General features: G+C 46.8%; 1 long non-coding RNA gene across 1 annotated transcript in view; it reads left to right on the forward strand.

The window, feature by feature from the left end:
• Positions 1-1781: 1781 nt before the first annotated feature.
• The window catches only part of LOC142005311 (uncharacterized), a 117288-nt gene continuing 95825 nt past the window's right edge, over positions 1782-23244 (forward strand). Inside the window, exon 1 of the long non-coding RNA XR_012643091.1 lies at positions 1782-1896. This is a non-coding gene — a long non-coding RNA (uncharacterized LOC142005311). The remainder of the gene's footprint in view (positions 1897-23244) is intronic.

Raw genomic sequence — 23244 nt, forward strand, 5'->3', positions numbered from 1 at the left:
ATTATTTGGAATGAGAGATAACACGCAAAGCATGTCCATGAAGTCGCATTGACATCACTGATGACATTCCTTTACACATAGGTTTTTATACTACCTTCCTCATCATTGTATGCCAGTACCTTCCAGTAATGTGTTAATCAATTTAACTAATATCTGTTACATGCAGATTGTTCCTGTCCTCATCCTCGCTCCATGGGCAGAATTGGTTTGTTTTGGTAGAGTTTGGGTTTGTTTGTTTGTTTGTTTTTTGTAAACATATCCATAGCTATGTGTTTATTTTAGAGGAGGCAGAGCGAAGGACATCATTGGGCACTTGCAGAGAAAGCTCTGAGTTCCCTCTACAGTCTTGGACAAACAACTGAAAAAGCTCTTTCTGTCACACAGATGAGCTTTATCCTTAAGCTAGATCAGGTGTGGGGAACCTTTTTTGGGTCAGGGCCACTGACTCACAGAAATATCAGTCGAGGGCCACATAAAAGAGAGAAGTGAAAAAGGAAAACCCAAAAAACCTCTAGTGATGTGGCCCCTGACTAAGGCACCTCATTCCTCTCATGCTCCAAAACCATGGGCATGGGAGTAGAGAAGGGGGAGCTGAGGTTCAGGGCTTCCCCCAGGCCAGATTAACTCTTCTGGGGGATCAGAGTGGGACCAAACATGGAGGGGTTCAGGGTTCATTGTGTGGGGTGGGGTTACTGGGCAGCAGGTGTGGGATCTGTGTGGGAGGGAGGGTGCAGGAGCAGGACGGTGGGTGTTTGGGATCTGGATGGCAGGAGCAGGGTGGGTGTGGGGGTCTGGGCTTCTGGGCAGGAGCAGAGTGGTGTGGTCTGGGCAGGAGGAGGGGGCCAGGAGCAGGCTAGGCAATGGGTGAGTGTTTACCTCCATGAACTGCCACTGCTGCCACCACTGCCCCAGCTGGGAAAATGGGAGCAGGGAGAAAAGCTCCATGGAGGGGCTTTTCTCCTATGCTCCCAGGCACACCCTCCCCCCACTGTTCTGATTGGCTGCAATTCTGGCTAATCAAAGTGGCACGGGAAGCCTCTCTCCAGGCAGCGCTATGCTGCCATTCTCCCAGACGAAGGAAAGAGAGGAAGAGCAGTTGAGGCAGCAGTGGCAGAGGCTCAGGCAATAGCATCAGTGCTGCACAATAAGAAAAGCAAATATGGTAGGCATCCAGATTGGCTTACAAATACTTGGCGAGCTTAAACTTAAAAAGGATGTATATAAGAAGAGAAAACTTGGACAGATGACTAAGGAGGAGTATAAATAGATGGCTGGACAATGCCAAGCAGTAATCAGGAAGGCAAAAGCACAATTGAAACTGCAGCTAGCAAAGAATGTGAAGGGCAACAAGAAGGGTCTCTACAAGCATGTTAACAATAAGAGGGTGATCAGGGAAAGTGGGGGGCTGTTATTAGTTGAGGAACGTAACCTGGTAACAGATGATGTGGGAAAGACTGAAGTATTCACTGGTTTTTTTGCCTCTGTCCTCATGGACAAGGTCAGCTTCCAGACTACTGCATTAGGCAATGCAGTAAGAGAAGGAGGTGGGCAGCCCTCAGCTGGGAAAGAACAGGTTAAGGGCTACTTAGAAAAGTTAGACATACACATATCCATGGGTGCAGATTTAATGCATTCAAGGGCACTGAGGGAATTGGCAAAAGTGATTGAAGAGCTTTTGGATATTATCTTTGAAAACACGTGGAGATCAGGAGAGGTCCCAAGTGACTGGAACAAAGCAAATATAATGCCCATCTTTAAAAAAGGAAAGAAGGACAATCCCGGGAACTACAGACCTCTGTTCCTGGAAATATCATAGAGGGGATCCTCAAAGAATCTATTTTGAAGGACTTGGAAGAAGGGAAGTGATCAAGAATAGTCAACATGGATTCACCAACGGTAAGTCATGCTTAAAAAACCTGATTAGCTTCTATGATGAGATAACCAGTTCTGTGGACATGGGGAAGTCAATGGATGTGATATATCTTGACTTTAGAAAAGCCTTTGTTACTGTCTCCCACAATATTTTTGCCCATAAATTAAGGAAATATGGATTGGATAAATGTACAATCAGGTGCACAGAAACATGACTAGATGGTTGGGCCCAACGGGCAATGACCAATGACTCAATGTCTGGTTGGCACTGAGTTTCAACTGGAGTGCCCCAAAGATCAGTTCTAGGGCTGGTATTGTTCAACATCTTTATTAATGGCCGGAATGAGGGGATTGATTGCACCCCCAGCAAATTTGCAACTGACATTAAGCTGGGGGGAAAGGTAAATATGTTGGAGGATGGAGTAGGGTCCAGAGTGACCTAGATAAATTGGAGAATTAGGCCAAAAGTAATCTGATGAGGTTCAACAAGGACAAGTGCTGAGTCCTGCACTTGGGATAGAAGAATCCCAGGCATGGGTACAGGCTGGGGACCAATGGGTTAAGTAGCAGTGCAGCAGAAACAGTCCTGGGGATTACAGTGAATGAGAGGCTGGATATGGGTCAACAGTGTCCCCTTGTAGCCAAGAAGGCTAATGGCATATCTGGGATGCATTAGGAGGAGCATTTCCATCAGATCTAGAGAAGTTATTATTCCTCTTTATTTGGTCAGGCCTCATCTGGAGTATTGTGTCTAGTTCTGCACCAGCGCCCCCCCATCCCCCTCCCCCCCGCCCCCAAGTGCAGAAAGGATGTGAATGCTTTGGAGCATGTCCAGCAGAGGGCAAGGAAAATGATTAAGGGGCTGGAGCACATGATCTATGAGGAGAGGCTGAGGGGTTTGCGGTTAATTTGCAGAAGAAAAGGGTGGGGGTTGATTTGATAGCAGCCTTCAGCTACCTGAAGGGGAGCTCTAAAGAGGATGGAGAGAGGCTGTTCTCAGTGATGACAGATGGCAAAACAAGGATCAATGGTCTGAAGTTACAGAGGGAGAGGTGTAGGTTGGATATTCGGAAAAACTATTTCACCAGGCGGGTGGTGAAGCACTGGAATGCATTACCTAGAAAGGCGGTGGAATGCCCATCCTTAGAGGTTTTTAAGTTCCATCTTGACAAAGTCCTGGCTGGGATGACTTTGTTGGATCCTGTTTGAAGCAGGGGGCTGCACTCGATGACCTTCTGAGATGCCTTCCAGCACTAGGATTCTATGAGTCTGTGATTTTGATTAACATAAACAAAATGTGGCTTAGATTGTCAGTCCAGAAACAAAAGAGGCAAATGGGAGTTAGCAAATTGGCACTTAACTCTCACTTGTGCCTTTCAAAATCTCTTCCAGTGTAGCAAAGCGGGAAAGGAAAGACTGGGAGTGGCAGGGTGGGGATAACATGTACAATTATATGGTTCCTTGGAAAAGATCAGTGTGATTTCCAACTTGCGAAGATAGATTCCCCCAGAGGCCATTGGTGCAGGGATTTGGGGGGCGGGGAGAGTCCAGCCACATGCGCTGTCCCCTTCCCATGCCCCATCCTCACCCCACCCTTGCCCTGCCCAAGTCACAGCCCCTCCCTGCCTCTGCTCCAACCTACTGGCCTCTTCCTGTGGAAGCACCACACTGCATCTGGTGAGTGTGAGGCAGGCCCCTCGCTTTCCCCCACAGTGGTGCTGCCTGAGCACCCCACTCCTGGGGAGAGGCGGGACTGCCTCCACATTCACCAGACGCAACGCAACACTGACCACGAGTGCGGACGGGTGTCCAATACTGGGAGGTGCATGTGACCGCTCTGCATCCACTGCTCAGTGCCTCTGGATTCATGCTCGCCTGGCTTGAGTTAATATGGTAAAAACAGCAGTGAGGGTATTGCAACCCGGCAGACAGCTCAGGTGAGCCACCAAATCCAACCCACCCAACCATGTAGGGGCCTGAGCTCACGCGACTAGCCCAACTGCTGACCAAGCCAGAATCTCCAGGCTGCCATTTTTAGCATGGTAGCTTTAGTCTGTCTACAGTGCTGGAAATCACACCAGCAGCTTTGTAAATGTACCCAGGAATACTTAGGCACCTTGCTCCCATTGATCTGGGCCACAGGGGCCTGACAGGCAGGCTGGAGTTATGCATCTTCCTCTGCTTAGCATTCTAAACTGTAGTAAACCCTCTCCTGGTGTTATATACCAATGTAGGACAGCTCTTTCTTACCAAAGATCAGAAACCTAGGCTATGACTACACTGCAGTAAAACTCCCAAGGTATGTCTAGACTGCAGGGTTTTGTCGGCAGAAGTTTGTGTTGGAAGACGTCTTGTGACAAAACTCCTGCCAACAGATCACGTCCAGACACCAAGGTGCATTCTAAGAGTGATCAACTCTGTTGCCAGAGAATGGCCAGACAGCTCGGCTGCTCTCTTGGCAAAACTGCCACCCAGAACCACATCAGCCCAGCTTGCAGGTCACCAGTTCCTTCTGGGAGCTGGTGCTGAAGTTCTGAGGAGACAGGTGCTTGAAGGGACCCTTCCAGACAGCCATTCCCTGCCCCTGCTGCAGGCTTGCCTGCCCCTGCGAGGGACAGCAGAGCTCTCCAAGTGCCCACGGTGCTTGCCCTCAGTTTGCAGGTGACACAACTGGTCTCGGGGTCAGTCCTGGGACCCCAAGGCTTCTCCCTTGAGGGCCCAGGGGGCCTCAGGCTCTCTGCTGCTCAGCCACATGCAAAGGTTTCAGGAAAGGTGCAGCAGTGAGGGCATGGGGAACTGCAGTGTGTAGCTCTGCTGCTCCCATGCTCTCAGCTTCCTACCACAGGGTTCCCTGAGCTCCCTGCTGCTTTAAGAAGGGCCGAAGGCAGGAACCACAGAGTGCTGATTGCTCTGGACAGGGTGTCCACCAGGGCTCTTCCATCGACAGAAGGACCCCAGGAATGTCCAGACCTGCATTTTGTTGACAGATATCTCTCAACAGAGGTGCTCTTCGTCATGGCAAGGGGGTGTGGCTGTTGACAAAAGCACTCTGTTCTGCCAACTTACTGTCGACAGAACGTGCTTCGTAATCTGGACGCACTCCAGGTTTTGTTGACAAAATGGCTGTCTAGACATAGCTCTAGAGCTAACTAGTGCTTCTGAAGCTCAGGATATGCACTCTCTTTTGTAGACATCTGGGCTGGGGTTGGAAGATAGGCTCTGGCTCCCATAGAACTCAGAGCCTACAAACAAAGTTTATGGCTCTGCAAGCTCAAATCAGCTGCAGGTGTTTTATAGGAGTAAAAACACACCTGAGAGACCCCAGAACAGCCAAATCCCAGAGTTTGGGGCACTCATCTAGGATACAGGAAACAAAGTCAGCTCCTTTCTGTGTTTGATGCAGAGCATGGTAGTAAAGCAGGTCCCAGATGAACACCACAATCACTGAATTTTGGCTGTTCTGGGAGGTGCCTTTCAATGTGTTTCTTTGGAACTATTCCATGTGTATAAATCATTAAGTATTTCTCTTGAGCAAGGCCGAGTGTGATTGACTCTATAGCCTGGGCAGTCTGATTCAATCCCTGCTCCAAATCCAGCAGAGCTGGGATTCAAAGTTGAGGTTCTCACATCCCAAGTGGTGCCCTCATCTCTGACCTAATGGGCACACACCCTCTTTGGGCTTATGCCCAGTCTTGTAGGCCCCCTATCATGCATCCTCTGGCTTAAGCTCAGTGCTGAGATAGTGGAAATGGTTAGGTTGAGAATCATCCCAGAGCTTTTGTTTGCTCTAAGGCTCCACAAGGTCACTGGCTGTGAAGTGTCACTGACAGTGTCCTAACCAGGAGAAACTTAGCTACCTACAGGACTAGGCAGCTGAATGGAAGGTTTGAGAATGTCAGTAATTCCTAAATATTGGACTTAAGCTCCTCTGTGCCACCAAAAATATGACAATCCTATAATTTATATGGCCTCTGCTATTACAGACCCAAATAACAAAGGATTTTTAATGTTTCTAATATGTTTCTACAAAAAGTGCTACTTCTTCTTTGTCAAAAGTCTAGTGTATTATTTCATTCGTTGCTAAAATTTATTACAATAATGTAGCACAAGCTTGCTTTTTATAGTGATAATTAAACAAAATGTCAGCCTAGTTATCTATTCCCAAATTGTTGCAGGGAGGGGCATAATCTCAGAGGAAAGGCACACTTCTGAAGTGATTTTGGAATACACAAAATGGTTTTTAGAAGAAAAACAAAGCAATATCTTATGGAACATTATTCTTCTGTTTTTCCACTTGAGCACGGAGCAGGAAATCCAGAGCATAATCAAAAATATGTTGCAGGAATAACACATTATTTTTGTCCTAGTAGCTCAAGGTCAGAGTTCAATTTCCCCATTTTTTCTCCACTTATGCGTCTCCTTTTTGCTTTCTGTTGCTCTTTTTTTTTCACTTCACATACACCCATCTTCCTCCTCCTTGCAACTTACAATTTACATATGTCTGCACACACACTACAACCAGATGAAAACGGACATATTAGAACTCAAAAGCAGTGTTTTCAGGTTTTCACCATGCTCTTTATTATGAAACAGAAATATTTCCATACCTAGGCTGTTTTTACAAATGCCACTTTCCTCCCAAAGTGGCATGCTAATAAACAGCCCGAAAAATGTTAATGACGTGTGGATGCAAATTCCCAGCACCTCATTAGCACAAGGTCACATGATTTGGAGTCCAGAAGACATTCTTCCAGAGTCCAAAACAATGTGTAGAATCGCGGCCCCCGGGGGGGTGTCTTCCGGAAGGAAATCCTCCTTCTGGAGGCTCCTTCTTCCCAAAAGAAGACCCCCCCAGGGGCTGTACTTCCAAACGCCATTTTGGAGTCCAGAAGGCCACCTGCCGGGCTCCAAATCACATGACCTTATGCTAATGAGGTGATGGGAATTTGCATCTGCACATCATTAGCATATTTTGGGCTGTTTGTTAGCATGCCACTTTCAGAGGAAAGTGGCATGTAGAAACAGCCCTATAGTTTCAGGATCTATTAGATTAATTTACTGACATTTCCTGCAGATTAGGAATAAATCAAATTTGTATAAACCTCAGAACTTTGCCTTCATCTGAATCCTTCTTTTTAATTATCTATTGGGCGGTTATGCCCAAGCTTTATCTGGGGTTCAAATTAAACCCAAATCTCAAAACAAAGCTGGCAACACAGCCGAAGCTTTAATTGATTTTTCTCCTCAAAAGACAAATCTACATGGCTATGTCTACACTAGAAACATCTGTCGACAGGGCAATCTCCACAGAACCTCTGTCAACAGAGGTTGACATCTACACACAACTTGCTCTGTCAACAGAGAACTGCCAGACTGCACTGCCCTCTGGTGCCAGAAAGCAGAATGGCAGCTCTGCAAAGAGGGCTGCCAGGGAACCGGAAACCCTCTCTTTCGACAGACATGTCTGCACTGCACTTACAGGCTACGTCTACACGTGCAGCCAACATCGAAATAGTTGATTTCGATGTTGTGACATCGAAATAGGCTATTTCGATGAATAACGTCTACACGTCCTCCAGGGCCGGCAATGTCGATGTTCAACTTCGACGTTGCTCAGCCCAACATCGAAATAGGCGCAACGAGGGAACGTCTACACGTCAAAGTAGCACACATCGAAATGGGGATGCCAGGCACAGCTGCAGACAGGGTCACAGGGCGGACTCAACATCAAGCCGCTCCCTTAAAGGGCCCCTCCCAGACACAGTTGCACTAAACAACACAAGATCCACAGAGCTGACAACTGGTTGCAGACCCTGTGCCTGCAGCATAGATCCCCAGCTGCCGCAGAAGCAGCCAGAAGCCCTGGGCTAAGGGCTGCTGCTCACGGTGACCATAGAGCGCCACAGGGGCTGGAGAGAGAGCATCTCTCAACCCCCCAGCTGATGGCCGCCATGGAGGACCCAGCAATTTCGACGTTGCGGGACGCGGATCGTCTACACGGTCCCTACTTCGACGTTGAACGTCGAAGTAGGGCGCTATTCCTATCTCCTCATGAGGTTAGCGACTTCGACGTCTCGCCGCCTAACGTTGAAGTTAACTTCAAAATAGCGCCCGACGCGTGTAGACGCGACGGGCGCTATTTCGAAGTTGGTGCAGCTACTTCGAAGTAGCGTGCACGTGTAGACGCAGCTACAGTGACAGTGCTCTCTCCAGAGATTGTTATGCCTCAAAATTTTGAGGGATAATACTGTTGAGGAAAATGTCGAGACTGTCTCAACAGAATGCTTTAAGTGTGTAGTATCAGAACGGTAGCCATGTTAGTCTGGATCTGTAACAGCAAGAAAGGGTCCTGTGGCATCTTATAGACTAACAGAAAAGTTTTGAGCATGAGCTTTCATGAGCAAAGACATTCCCTGAGATATGTCGACAGAAGGGGCCTTCTGTCGACAAAACTCTGTAGTGTAGACCCGGCCCATATGTTCACTCAACTCTTGCCCCATGCTGGCTATTAGGTTCCTAAATTTAAGTGAGCCTTATGTTTATAAAACCTAGTTTTAGCTGTGTAACTTACTTGGTCTGAATTCTTGTTAGACAAGTTTCACTTAGCTCTGGTTGAAATTCCACTGAAATAACTGTTCTGCACAATGGGCAGTCTCTGGGCAAAACAGGGCCAGTGTGAGACTGACAGAAGTGGTGCATGTTAAGGCAGAGGGGCATTAGCAGATTGTATGAAAACATTCCATATTGCCTAAAGCATGGCCATAACCAACACTTATTAATAACTTATCCACATGAAAAATTAAATTTACCCAATTTGATATCATGCTGCAAAGTGACAAATTCCTTCAGTTCTCTAAGCATGCACTCACAGAACTAGGCCAAGAGCAATTGTTTTGTTTTGTTTTGTTTTGTTTTGTTTTGGAGAGGAGGGTGTTATTTTTGTTTCAAATTTGCAGGCAATTTCAGGAAAGTTTATTAACATTTTACCATAAAATAATTGTTTGGAATACTAGGAAACCCTGTAATTTACGGCCATGTCCTAACCTTGTACCAACTGTGCAAGTGTAACTCACACCTAGTGGGTGTGGTTCATGGTCGCATGTATTGGCAGTTAGATGACTCAGGCTTACATCTACATTACAGCACTTTTCCGAAAGAAGATCTTCCAGAAGATAACCTTCGGAAGATTGTCTTTTGAAAGATCGCATCCACACAAAAAAGCAAACTGAAAAATTGACACCCTCTTTCGAAAGAGAGCAGCCACACAGCCCCAGCTGCTTTTTCAAAAGAACAGGGCAGGAAATGCTGCAGATGGGATCACATGGCCGCCAGGCCCTTTTGGAAGCCCTGGAGAGCCGCTCCCTTAAAGGGCCCCTCCTAAACAATTCCTTCCTGTACATGCTGCTGAGGCCTGCCGAGCTGATGACACCAGAGCAGACCTGGTACATGGATCACAAGCCCTTTGCAGAGGCCAGTGGATCCCCAGCAGCTCCCCGATGTGGACCTCCACGATGCTGTGGTCTGCCTGCCATGGTACTCATGGCCACTTTCCACCTCCACCAGTGGGCAATCCCCACTCCCCTTGCCGGGGTCATGCAGGCCTTCTCCTCCCCAGGAACAGTGGTGCTTATGGAGCCATCCCAGCAGCTCCAAGTGGTGGGACTGACCTGTGATGGGAAAGTGGGATGACACCCTCTGGCTCCAGAACTTCAGGATGACCAAGCGGATGTTCCTGGGGCTCTGCAACTGTCTTACCCCCACCCCCTGACACCTGGACCCCCACAAGCAGCCCACTCTCCCCATCCAGAAGTGGGTCACCATCACAGTGCAGAAACTGGCCACTGCAGACTGCTATCAATCTGTGAGACACCAGTTCAGGGTGGGCAAGGTGACCGTCATGGCTCTCCTCATGGAGGTAAGGCATGCTCAGATCAGACGCCCACCATGGGGAAGTAGAAGGGGGCTACCATGCAAGGGTGACCCTTGGGGACTGGGGCCAGGGAAGAAGGGCTTTTGGAGGGGGTAGGGGAGGAGGGAACCAGGCGGGAGCAGCAGAGGAGTGATCTGGGTGCACCACATCACACACTCATGTGTGTGCACTCTCCATCCCATGCAAGTCATCAAGGCCATCAATGCCATGCTGCTCTGGAAGGTCATCTACGTTGGAGGCCTGGACAAGGCAATTGCAGGATTCCATGGACCTATCTGAGATTACACAAGAACTAAGTGAAATATGGTGGAAAATATTACTACATACATGCCCTTTATCAACATGCACAAGACTGGATACTATAAACAGAAATCGAGCTCTGGTTCAAGAAGTTTATAAGGCTAATAACAGACACACTTATTACACAGCGTGAAGGAAAACCGTGTTGCCTGCTGCCCCACACATTACCACCCAAAGGAGGCTTACTTCTGAGAGCAAACGTAGGTTTCATGGTTCATATTTTATTATGGTTATCTGCTATAATTTTGTTGTAAACTGCTTTTAAAACATGTAAATGCTCATTAAGTAGCAATAAATAAGATCTGCCATAATGGGGCAGACCAATGGTCCACCTGGCACAATATCCTAGCTTTTGACAGCGGGCTATGGCTGAGGCTTCAGTTTGAAGGAACAGAACTGGCAGTCATCAAGAGATCCATCCCATTGAGCACTCCCAACATCTAGCAAACAGAAGCTAGGGACAATCAGAAAGCAGGATCGCCTCCCTGACTGTCTTGCCTATTAGCCACTGATGGACTTATCCTTCATGAGCTTATCTAATTCTTTTTTAATCCAGTTGTAGTTTTGGCCTTCTCAACATCCAGTGGCAATGAGTTCCACAGGTAGACTCTGAAGTGTATGAATAAGTACTTGTGTTTGTTTTAAACCTGCTGCATTTTAAATTAATTTGGTGGCACCTGGTTCTTGTGTTAGGCAAAGGAAAAAGAACAATTTCTTTATTCACTTCCCCATACCATTCATGATTTTATAGACTTCTACCATATTCCCAACTTATCATATATTTTCCAAGCTGAAAAGCCCCAGTCTTTTAAATCTCTCCTTATATGGAGGTTGTTCCATATAGTTAATCATTTTTGTTGCCCTTCTCTGTACCTTTTCCATTTCTAATTTTTTTTTTTGGAGAATGGATGACCATCATGCAGTATTCAAAGTGTAGGAGCGCCACGGATTTCTACAGTGGTACTAAAATATTTACTGTCTTAACGTCTATCCCTTTTCTAATGGTTCCTAATAATCAGTTAACTTTTCTGACTGCCACTGCTGATTAAACAGATATTTTCAGAGAAATATCCACAATGACTCCAGGATCTCTTCTTTGAGCAGTAACAGATAATTTAGATCCTGTGCCACTGTAAATATATTTGAGATCATACTTTCTAATGCCCATTTCCTTTGTATTTTTCAAGGTTGAATTTCTCCTGCCTTTTTGTTGCCCAGTCACCCAGTTTCATAAAATCCCTTTGTAACTCTTCACAGCCCATTTTGAACTTAACCATCTTGAGCAATTTTATATTGTCTGCAAATTTTACCACATCATGAAGTGGGTCTTTGCCCAGGAAAGCTTATGCTCCGATAAATCTGTTAGTCTGTAAGGTGTCACAGTACTTCTCTTTGTCCTCTCTGAAAAGTGCTAATTTATTCCTACCTTTTAAGGGTGCGTCTACACTAGGAACTAACTTTGAAGTTGACTTCAAAGTTAGGCACTAGTTTGAAGTAGTCTGCAAAGAGTCTACACACCTTTTCCTTTACTTCAAAGTTAATGTCAAAGTAGGGAGCCCAGGTCTGAAGTCCTTACTACATTCCTGAGAATGGAATAGTGCCCTTCTTCGAAGCTTAACTTCGAAATAGGGTGCGTGTAGACGCTCAGAGTTGAAGTTGCTTACTTCAAAGTAAGCAACTTTGAAGTTATTTTTGTAGTGTAGGCACCGCCTTTGTGTCCGAGCTTTTAACCAATTCCCAATCCATGACAGGACTTCCCCTGTAATGCTGTGACTGCTCTCTTTAGTTGCGTCTACATGAGCCGGCTACTTCGAAGTAGCTGTGCCAACTTCGAAATAGCGCCCGCCGCATCTACACGTGGTGAGCACTATTTCAAAGTTGAAATCGAAGAAAGGTGGCGAGAAGTCGAAGTCGCTCTCCCCATCAGGAGATGGGAATAGCGCCCTACTTCAACGTTGAACGTCGAAGTAGGGCACGTGTAGATGATCCGTGTCCCACAACATCGAAATAGCGGGCTCCTCCATGGCGGCCATCAGCTGAGGGGTTGAGAGACGCTCTGTCCAGCCCCTGAGCTCTGTGGTGGCTGTGTGCAGCAGCCCCTTAAAGCTCCCCGCCCCCTTATTTCCTGTGCAGGAAGCTGAGAGCTCGTGCAGGCAGCAGCACTGCCACGTGCCCAGCCTGCAGGACCTCAGCAGCCCCAAGCCACAATCCTGCACCCCATGGCAGCCAGTCAGCCCACCAAGCACCCCCCACAGGGGAGCCAGGGCTCCCAGGCTGGCAGCCAGCCGGGGAGGAGGCAGCGGGGCCCCTCCTGGACAGAGGCCGAGCTCCAGGACCTGCTGGGGCTCTGGGGTGAGGAGGAGGTGCTCCAGGTAATGGGGAGCAAGAGGTGGAACACGGATGCATTTGCTCGGCTGGCCGAGGGCCTGGCTGCCCGGGGTCACCCTGCCCGCACTCCTGACCATGTCAGGAGTAAAGTGAAGGAGCTGCAGGAGGGTTACGCCCGGGCCCGAGAGGTGGCCAGCCGATCTGGGGCCACCCCCGCCACTTGCCCCTTTTACAGGGAACTCAGGGCCATCCTGGGCCCCCGGTACACCTCTTCCCCCCCCGGCCACTCTTGACACCTCAGCCAACAAGCCCCAGCAGGCCCCGGAGATGGAGTCTGCCCCGGAGGCAAGACCTGCACCCCAGGGGCCCCCCCAAGGAGCCCACCCCTGGGACGCCAGAGGAGGAAGACAAGGATTCCTCCATCAACAGGGGGCTCCACATCACCCTCCTGTCCCGCAGCTCCAACAGGGCATCCGCCCAATGGGTGTCCCCCGAACGTGGGAGCAGACCATCAGGTATGTACCCCCCCGCTGCATACCCCTGGGGTTAAGGGGCGGGGACAAGAGACATGACCAGGGCCCTCCACATGCCCAGATGACCATGGTCCCAAGGACAGCAGTGGCACATCCCTCAGAAGAGTGCATCAACCCCTGCCACCCCGGCAGGACAGCACCATGCCCCATCCCTGGGGATGGGGGGAGCGGAACCTAGGGTCCCCCGGGGGGGGTGGGACACACATCAGCAGCAGCAGCATCTCTGGGGGACTGGGATGGGGAACCAGCAGCAGAGGGGTGTGGGGACAAAGACCACGGGTCAGGGCCCACACTAACGGCTGTCTCCACTCTTCTTCCCCCCCTGTGTTCCACAGCTGCACCATCGGAGGGCCCAGAGAGCCCACCAGGGCGATCCCAGCAGGCCAGCCCCTCGGCGGAGAACCGACCAGCCCCAGGATGAGGCCGACAGAGGAGCCATCACCCGAGGACGGCCATGGACCCCCAGCTGCTCGTGACCCTCCTGCGTCAGCTGGAGGTGTTGGAGCAGAGCCTGCGGATGGAGGAGCGGCGGCTAGAGCTCCAGGAGCGAGCTCTGGCCTGGCACCAGGAGGCTTGGAGGGCCTTCATGTGCACTTTTGACCACATTGCGCAGCACCTGCCCCCCCCCCCCCCCCCCCGTGGCACACCACCCGCCGCTCCGCCTGCCGTCCCTCCACTGTCTGCCACCCTGGAGCCTGCCACTGAGGGGGACCATGGTCCTGCGGACACCGGCCAGCCGTATTTGCCGGTTCTCCCGGCCCCCACGCAGCCTCGACCAGGGCTCCGGGCGAGATGTGGGTCTCGCCCCCCAACACTGGGTGCTGGACATTAGGGTGCGGGGCCAAGGACGTGGCCCCTCCCTCCTTTGTACATATTCCCCCATTTGTAAATAGTTTTTGTTGGACTCCTGTTTTAGTAGCTGCCCCCCCATGTACATAGTTCCCCCCTTTTCTTCTGTTAATAATAACGTTGCACTGTTTTGTTTGAAACAACATTTCCATTTATTTCAAAGAAAAGTGTGTCAGGGGGGTGCTCTTGGGTTCTCTGTGGTGTGGGCGTGAGGGCAGGGAGTGTTGTGGAGGATGGGGGAGGTGCAGTGGGTGGCTCACCTGCAGCTGGCCCTGCCAGCGTTCACCCCGCAGCCTGGTCAAAGTGGGCCCGCAGGGCCTCCCGGACCCAGATCCCCTCAGGGTCAACTTGGCGACTGGGGACAGCAGGTGGCTGGACGTCAGCCCTGCCAGCCTCCACAGCCCAGCCCTGGAAGAAGACCTCTCCCTTGCTCTCCACCAGGTGTGTGCTGCACAACCTGGGGGATGTTGGTGAGGCCTGCATCCAGGCGGGTGAGCCATGAGCTCGACCAACTGGTGCGCATGGTTCGAGCACGTGTTGAACTGCTCCTGGATGGCTGTGACATGGCCCCTGTAAGGGTGCATGAGCCAGGGCCGGAAGGGGTACGCCACGCCTGCGACAAGGCAGAGGGGCATGGTGGTGTACCCCACAGGGATCTCCCTCTAGGGGATGTAGGTCTCGCCTCCGGCCAGCGGCACAGGCCCAAATTTCTGAACACCTGGGCATCGTGGGTGCTGCCAGGCCAGCCAACATAAATGTCCAGGAAGCGGCCCCGGCTGTCCACCAAGGCCTGGAGGACCATGGAATGGTATCCCTTCCTATTGAGGAAGCGTCCTCCGCTGTGCTTCAGGGCACAGATGGGGATATGGGTCCCGTCCAGAGCCCCAAAGCAATTTGGGAAGCCCAGGCTGGCAAACCCTGCGATGTCAGCATCCGGGTCTCCAAGCCGCACGAGCCTGTGGAGGAGCAGGGCATTGATTGCACGGACGACCTGCAGGGGAAGGACATGAGAGAGCATCGGTGAGGGGTGTGCAGGGTGTGTCTGGCCCTCCTCCCCAGGGCTCCCCCCCAGGCTCCCCCCCGCCAGGTCCTCTTACCTCCATGAGGACAGCCCCGACGGTGGCCTTGCCCACACCGAACTGCTGCCCTACGGATCGGTAGCTGTCTGGAGTGGCCAGCTTCCAGACAGCGATGCCGACCTGTTTCTCTACACTGAGGGCACATCGCATGGAGGTGTCCTGGGGCCATAAGGCAGTGGTGAGCCACTGGCAGAGCTCCAGGAATGTCTGCCGGCTCATCTGGAAATTCCGGAGCCAGCAGTCGTTGTCCCACTCGCCGAGCACCAGCTGCTCCCACCAGTCCGTGCTCATGGGATAGCTCCACAGCCGGCGGCGTGTGCGGCGGGGGGTGGCTGGGAGGGCAGCAAGGTCTGGGGCTGCTTCCTCCTCCCCTGGGGGCAGCTCATCTTCCTCATATAAAAGATGGTCAGCTGCCTCCTGCATGGCACTAAGCAAGGCGAGCACTGCTCCTCCAGGGGCGGGTGTGTGGACCTCTGGCTGCTGCTGCTGCTGCTGCTGGGGGTCCATGACACTTACACGGGGTGTGCGTGCTTGTGGCTCTACAGACTGCATGCTGTGCAGGCTGCGTGTGTCTGGGAGGGGCCCTTTAAGGGAGGGGCTTGCTGTTGCCCAGGAAGTACTAGTCCACCCTGTGACCCTGTCTGCAGCTGTTCCTGGCACCCTTATTTCAATTTGGGCCTCTGTGGTGTGTAGATGCTCCCCTGCAGTGCCTACTTCGATGTAGTGCTGCCCAACATCGACGGTGAACATCAACGGCACCAGCCCTGGAGGATGTGTAGACGCTATTCATTGAAATAGCTTATTTCGATTTCGCTACTTCGAAATAAGCTATTTCGATGTAGCATCCCCGTGTAGACATAGCTTTTGAGAGCATTTTGGTGAGTGACATCAAAGGCATTGTGACAGACTAATAGATTGATGAGGCATGATTTCACATTGACATTTCCCCAACAGATCTCATTTATCTATGTGCCTGATAATTCTGTTCTTTACTATAATTTTACCCAATTTGGCTGGTATTGAAGTTAGGCTTATCAGCCTATAATTGTGAGGATTGCCTCTGAACACATTTTTTTAAAAAAATTGGTGTTGCATCAGCTATACTCCAGTCACCTGGAACCAAAGCTGATTTAAGTGATAGGTACAGCAAAGAAATCACAGTGCAGCATAGAAATCACGAAATTGCAGAAAACATTATGTCCGATGAGAGGTTCTTTGTGATCTTTGGAAATGTCTGGTTCCATTTAGTACTCCAATAATACTATGTTACCTACTTTGTCTGGTTGGTTAATCATTAATAAAGCAAAGAAATAGCTGTATCAAGGATTGCCTGTGACACACCCATGTTAAGCATGCTCTCATTCAAGTATTTATTTGAATATCTACTTTGAAGTCTTCTATATGAATTTGTATCATTACATTACAGGGTTTGATAATGTTCCTCTTTGAAGATTTTGCTGAAGATACTAATATTCCCAATCATTTTCCAAATCTCAGAATACAAATTCCTTACACCCTCACCTTGTTTATACTGTGAAAGACCTGCAAATGCACTTTCATGACTGTGTTCTGACAAAGGAAATAGTTTTTTGGAAATACTCTTAAAAGAAAAGGACAGACTACATTGGCTTTAATCATGAGGGTTTTCCTGAGATCATCTCTTTGAAGATGAACATTGACATTCAAAGAGCTTTGGAAGTTGAAGGACTTCTACAACGAGGAAGTGAAAAAAGTAGCAGGCACAGATGCTCTGAGCAGAATGGCACTGATATTTTACTCCTGGAAATGTAATATATGATACCTGGAAAGGAGTGGAGGAAACAGCAGTATATATATACTGCAGAAAAAATTCAGAAGCCCCAAAAAACCCTACATGCTGCCCACTAAAAATACATTTATACCAATATTTTTACCTCATGCTTAACATTTTCTACGTTTTCATTGTCAGTCTTTGTTCTTAGAGGGGTTTCTCCAAGGTACTCAGCCTAAAGCCCATTAGTGGCTATAATATCATCACAGGCTTCTTTTCATGAGAGTGCTCCCAAGTGACCACTATTTGAGAAGACTATGCACTGTCATCAACAAGAAACCAGCTTAGTAATTTTGCCTGTAATTATCATGCACATAAAAATGGACACAAATGAATATATCATTTGTGAAATTATCCTGACACTCTTTCAGATATTTGAAACTTCATTTTTGATGTTCATCCCCAAGCTTATATGTATTTAGGGGATGAGCAAGTATTTTAGTGATCTGAAAAAAAAATAGGAGAAAAGCCCTGCCACCCCAAAACCCTCACACTTCTGCCAATTGTAGGGAAAATTAGGAGATGAAAGAGTATACTGTAGATAACAAAAATAAATCCTCCCTATAGTTTTGCTTCGCCTGAAGGATGAATCGCTCCCAGGAATGACCTCTTTGCTCTTCATGATGAGGTCAAGGAACTTGCTGTCACCGCCACAATTATGATTAATGATCTAACTGGTAGTGACAGCAATCAAACTGTAGTCTCTGGAGCGCAGCAGGAGGTTGCTAGACTCTGAGTGGGGTGATTTGTTGCAAAGGAAGGAGGTCCATCTGCTTCTGCTACACACATGTTTCAGCATGCTGTCCTCTTGCTTCTTTCATGCAACATCATATCATGAACATGCAGGAGAAACCAGCAAAAAGCTCATCCTCTGACAAAGAGAAAATGTATTTTTCAAACCTTGCGAAGCAATTGGCAAAATACAGCGAAAGGAACAATTAAACTTTTAAAAATACAAACTTAAAAACAGAACCATTAGGCAACAATATCAAGTATTTAATAGTACCATGCAAATGTTGAATGATGAGTTTGTTACCACTTCACACACATTCACACATCCCTTTTCGGCAATCAATTCTCTCTCATTAAATTTTAATAAAAACTCAGTAGCTGAGCTCTCAAAATGTTCAGTACGGAGGGGATTACAGGGTACAAAGGTAAGAATGTATTACAGTATCACATCGGCAAGGTGATACAAATGAAAGGGTTAAGTTGTGATATGAGAATGGTTGTATGGTATAAAACAAAAAGAGAGAAAGACAGACTACAATACAGAGATGACAAATCAAGAGAGTGATAAGTTTACATTGCTATAACAATGTAAGAATCAATTAAGGCCAGCTTGCTTGCTCTGAAAACATCTTCAAGTAACATCTCGTTAAATGCTGTCTAAATCAAATTTGGTATGAACCCATACCAGAGATCCAGCAATGGAAATAGAAAGCATTTTTAATATTCTAGGAAATGGTTAACGATTTAACTGTATTATTTTCTCTTTCGAAGAGTTTAAAGTTGACTCCCTGGGTCTCCTCCACATCTTGATCTTTGGTGCATCAGGCTGCCATGTGGGAGACAAGGGTTGAGGGTAAAGACACACACTGAGATAACGGGGATGGGAAAGCATACAGATATTGTGACCAGATTCTTAGAGGCAAGGGGTGACAAGTCACCGGGACAGCCATTAGACACTGTAGGCATCCCAGTCTGTCCAGAAATGTAGTTTTGCCTTGCTGGGCATAATTTTAATCTTTTAAATACATGCAGCCAGGCATAAATACAGGCCATTAACCTGAAAGGTGAAGAGTCCAGCTGGGGTAAATCCTTAGTTGGGGAGGAGTCTGGCTGAGTCTCTGGCGGAGATGGAGAAGCTGCCTTATGGAAAAGGCATGCCCACTGTCGCTTGGTGTTCTAGCACAGCCACCTGGCCTGCATCCGAGATGGAATGCCCTTCTGTCTTGTTAGCTCAGTGGTTTGAGCACTAATCACTACACCCACCCTTAAGAGTTCAATCCTTGAAGGGGCTATTTAGGAAATTGGGGCAAATAGACTGAAAAAAAAAATCTGTCAGGGATGGTGATAGGTCCTGTTGTGAGGGCAGGGGACTGGACTCCATGACTCCTGAAGGTCCCTTCCACTTCTGTGAGATCGGTAAATCACCAAACAGCAGATTCTCTGACAAACCGCTGTAGAAATGTGATTTCCATGGAAAATGGTGGTCAGAATGATAAAGTAGAGGAAAGCAGCAGAGTTTCTAGTCATCAAGTCCTGAGCATGATCCTCTGCATCAAGAAATTAATTGCCCCCTTTGATATTTACCTTGGCTGACATTGAGGAAGATTAAGAAAAAGCAAGTGTTGAATGTCAGGAGCTACCATGAATAAAAGAAACAGGGATGATATTTCGTACACTATTTCTCTAGGGTGAGCTTTGCCCTCCAACCTGATAATTGAGTTCTGATACCCTATTCCATGTAAAAGCAAAAGTCTTGATGATCTGTTTCTATCCCTAATGGATAAAAACTGAGCATGTGTGTTTGTGTGAGTAGTCTCAGATGGGTAACCATATTAGTCTGTAGCTTCACACAAAACAAATCAAGCAGTCCTGTAGCACTTTAAAGACCAGAAATTTTATTTATTAGGTAATGAGCTTTCATGGGTAAACCTTCCATATGTAAGCTCATTACCTAATAAATAAAATTGTTAGTCTTTAAGGTGTTACAGAACTGCTTGGGTTTGTGTGTGTGTGTGTGTGTAAAGCTGTGTCTACAAGTGCCCCAAACTTCGAAATGGCCACACAAATGGCCATTTCAAAGTTTACTAATGAAGCACTGAAATGCATATTCAGCGCTTCATTAGCATGCGGGCGGCCGCAGCACTTCGAAATTGACACGCCTCTCCGCTGCACGTCTCATCCAGACAGGTCTCCTTTTCGAAAGGACCCTGCCTACTTCGAAGTCCCCTTATTCCCATCAGCTCATGGGAATAAGGGCAGTTCGAAGTAGGCGGGGTCCTTTTGAAAAGGAGCCCTGTCTGGACGAGACGCGCGGCGGCGAGGCACGTCACTTTCGAAGTGCCGCAGCCGCCCACATGCTAATGAAGCGTTGAATATGCATTTCAGTGCTTCATTAGTAAACTTTGAAATGGCCATTTGTGTGGCCATTTCAAAGTTTGGGGCACGTGTAGACGTAACGTAAGAGAGTAATAGAAAGATCTCACTAATTTTAGCATATTTTACTGCATTTCAGAAAATACTTCTGTTTTTTTGCACCACATTTTAGTTGGAGTCATCCACTGTACAGACACTGACTCTCTTTGCATTGTAATAATATATGTCTCACTTGAAATTAATCTAATCAGTCAAACATTCATGAGAAAGAATGGGATCACGTTTATTTGTAGCTGAACGTTAGCTAAGAGAACTACATTTTAATCTCATTATAATATGACCTTCCTAAGTCTGTCACTCTGTTGCCTGGCACTTTGTTTATTTGCTTTTGTGTTTTAAACTTTCAAGTATATTTAATGGTTATTCAACAGACTGAAGGAAACAGGAGGAACTGAAGAGCCGCTTGGAACAGATAAAAGGTGGGTGGGGAAAGTGAGAGTGAAAACAATAACACACTTTAATATTGGTCTAAAAACATTTTTCATAAAACAAGAATAAATAATACTATGGTCTAATTTCCCCCCAAATAAAATGCAAAATAGGATTCAGTATGCATTAAAATATTAATATCTTTATTGCCAGCATAATCTTAACTAATCATGTCTTATATTATTTCTCTAGTTACAGTAATTCATCTGCATGAAAGTTGACTGAAGAAGGTCAGTCTGCTCTGTTTTTCCTCCCTGTTCTAGTCACAGCTTCTTTCACTGATGTTTGCACATGTTCCTAAGCTAGTCCCAAGCAGGATCAGCCTCTGTCTCTGTAAAGTGTCAGCCACCCAAAACAGTTTTCTTTTTAACAACCCCTTCCTTTGTAATACATAAACACAATCTTCTGGGGCTCTGTAATTATCCAAAATGAGCTTTACAGTTGCAAATTACTTTAGCAACCCTATGATTTATCTGTCATAAGCACACTTTATAATATTTATATTCATATTAAAACCTCCACTAACAATGAATTGACAGTACATAAATATTTACGTGATACTACATGGACAAATGCTTGATGCCCTTATAATAGTTACATTTCTTGCTCTCCCTATCATGTTTGGAAAAGCCAACCTCTGGCACTTTGCCATGCTCATGAAAATGCCTTTGAAAACGGCTCAGAACATTAACAGAGCTTCACATTTACCACACTTTTCTTTAAAAAGAATGGCATCCGTTCATACGTATGCAGTGTGGGTTATTCCTTCTTCACATTATGCATCATTACTCTGAGGAGGTGTCTTATCAGCAGCTCCAGTTGTTGTGGAGATGATTGGAATTAAGCACTGGAAGCTTTTTATTTATCTTTATACGCTTTATTCCTACAAGATTTTCAGCATATAAGCTTCTTTGTTCAGCTCAGAATTGGATACATCACCAGGCATTGTAAAATTTACATCTTGCCTTTCTTTATTTGTTCCTAAATTGGATTGAAAACAAAGTATAGTTTTAATTAAAGCTCTGTTTGACAATAGCAAATTTTTCCATGCACTGGAATTTCTGTGGTGAGGATTTTGCAAAGGCCTAATAAGTGACATTTGCCACAAGAATGACTGCAGAATTTGTTGTAAGTGCTAGAACCCATGGTAAGCATCTGAATGACAATGTTCATACAAAGAAAATTCTGTAATAGTACAACTGAAGGGCTGACTTAAACCTACAAAAGTCAGGGAATTCAAAGTGAAGCTTACTTTAAACTATGCATAATAAGTAATAACGTACCAAGTCAAAAGATAAGTATTTGAGAGCTAGAGAACCGAAAAAGAGAAATCAAGAATCTGGCTCTGTAGCTGTTCTTTGAATCAACCGTGGACGTCAGATACCATATGCAGTTCTTAAATGCACATTTTAAAAAAAAAATCTGCCCTGCAGACTACACTGCTGAAGTCAATATCCTTTATATGGGGGATGTCAGAATGGTCAAAATGCTAAGCCAGTCCTATCTGTGGGTCAAACCTATTATCTATTCTAAAAACATAAGAAAAGAACAAAAACGTAGTGCAGTAGCACTTTAAAGACTAATAAAATCATTTATTAGGTGATGAGGTTTCGTGGGAGAGACCCACTTCTTCAGATCATAGCCATACCAGAACTATGGTCTGAAGAAGTGGGTCTGTCCCACGAGAGCTCAACACCTAATACATTATTTTGTTAGTCTTTAAAGTGCTACTTGACTACTTTTTTTGTTTTGATAGTATATAGACTAGCACAGCTTTCTCTCTGTTACTATTCGACATGCAAGGCAGTGAATTTATAAAGTGCAACTGTATTCTATCTATGCTGTTTGGGTGATGCCCACTGCTAGTACTCCAGGAACAACAATAGAAAAGCCAGACAGGGATGATGGCCGATCAACCAGGACAATGGACCATGAAAAGCCTTGGTCCTTCTGTGGACCCTCCAAACTGCGACTGATTCACAGATGCTGGCACTCCACAGTGTCAGGTGACCTGGTCAGCTGTTACTAACCACCACCTTGATCTGCTGTACCTTTTCACGTATGGGTGAGGAATCAAAAAAAGGAGTTCCACTTACAGAATCTCTGTATAAGTTGAGGGAGGAAAACAATCTGGGTCTTCAGCTCACTTCAGCTTGGCCTCCCCACCCAATGAGGTATTTGAAAACACCTGGAAACAAAACAATTGTAACTGAAGTGGGAGAAAGAACTGATGGACCCAGGCTAGAAATACACCTCCGGCCTATGGAGATGGAGAAAATATTATTAGTAACCAGTTTCTTTAGTGAGTCTTAGGCTGCATGCTTTGTATTATTTTCCCACTAATATGCTTTGTTTGTTTGGTATATCTTTAGCTACTTAAAATGTACCTTTTTCTTAGTTAATAAGCTTGTTTCTGGTTGATAATATAGCCCAATTTATATAATTTCTAACTGTGGGGAGGAGAGGAAGCTGTGCATGCTTTCCTCCACATTGAGTAGTAACAGAGAGATAGCAGTGTTAGTCTATATTCTATCAAAACAAAAAGCTATCAAAGCTCACCACCTAATAAATTATTTTGTTAGTCTGTAAAGTGCTACTGCATATTGAGGGATGAGGCAAATTTCATATACTTTTGGGTTTGTATTCCAAGGTGAGTGGATACCAGGACTATGGCATGTCCCTTGAGCTGAACCCTCCCAGAGATGATTTCAGTATCTGTATTGTTCTCCACACTGTTCTGACCCCACCTGTGTGTATGCTGAAACATATTTAAGAGCCTGGCTCATCAAGACAGGATTAGAGTGCCCAGGCTGGTAGAAAAGACAGGCTCAGCACAACAAGTGCCATCTCAGGGGACCCAGCCCATCATGAATACAATTTCTGTAATGAGCAACAGCACTTTTGGCATTTATTGGATCATTTGTTATTTGTATCTTTCAAATGTACATA

Source organism: Carettochelys insculpta, chromosome 1, assembly GCF_033958435.1.
Source record: "Carettochelys insculpta isolate YL-2023 chromosome 1, ASM3395843v1, whole genome shotgun sequence".
Classification (NCBI taxonomy): domain Eukaryota; kingdom Metazoa; phylum Chordata; order Testudines; family Carettochelyidae; genus Carettochelys; species Carettochelys insculpta.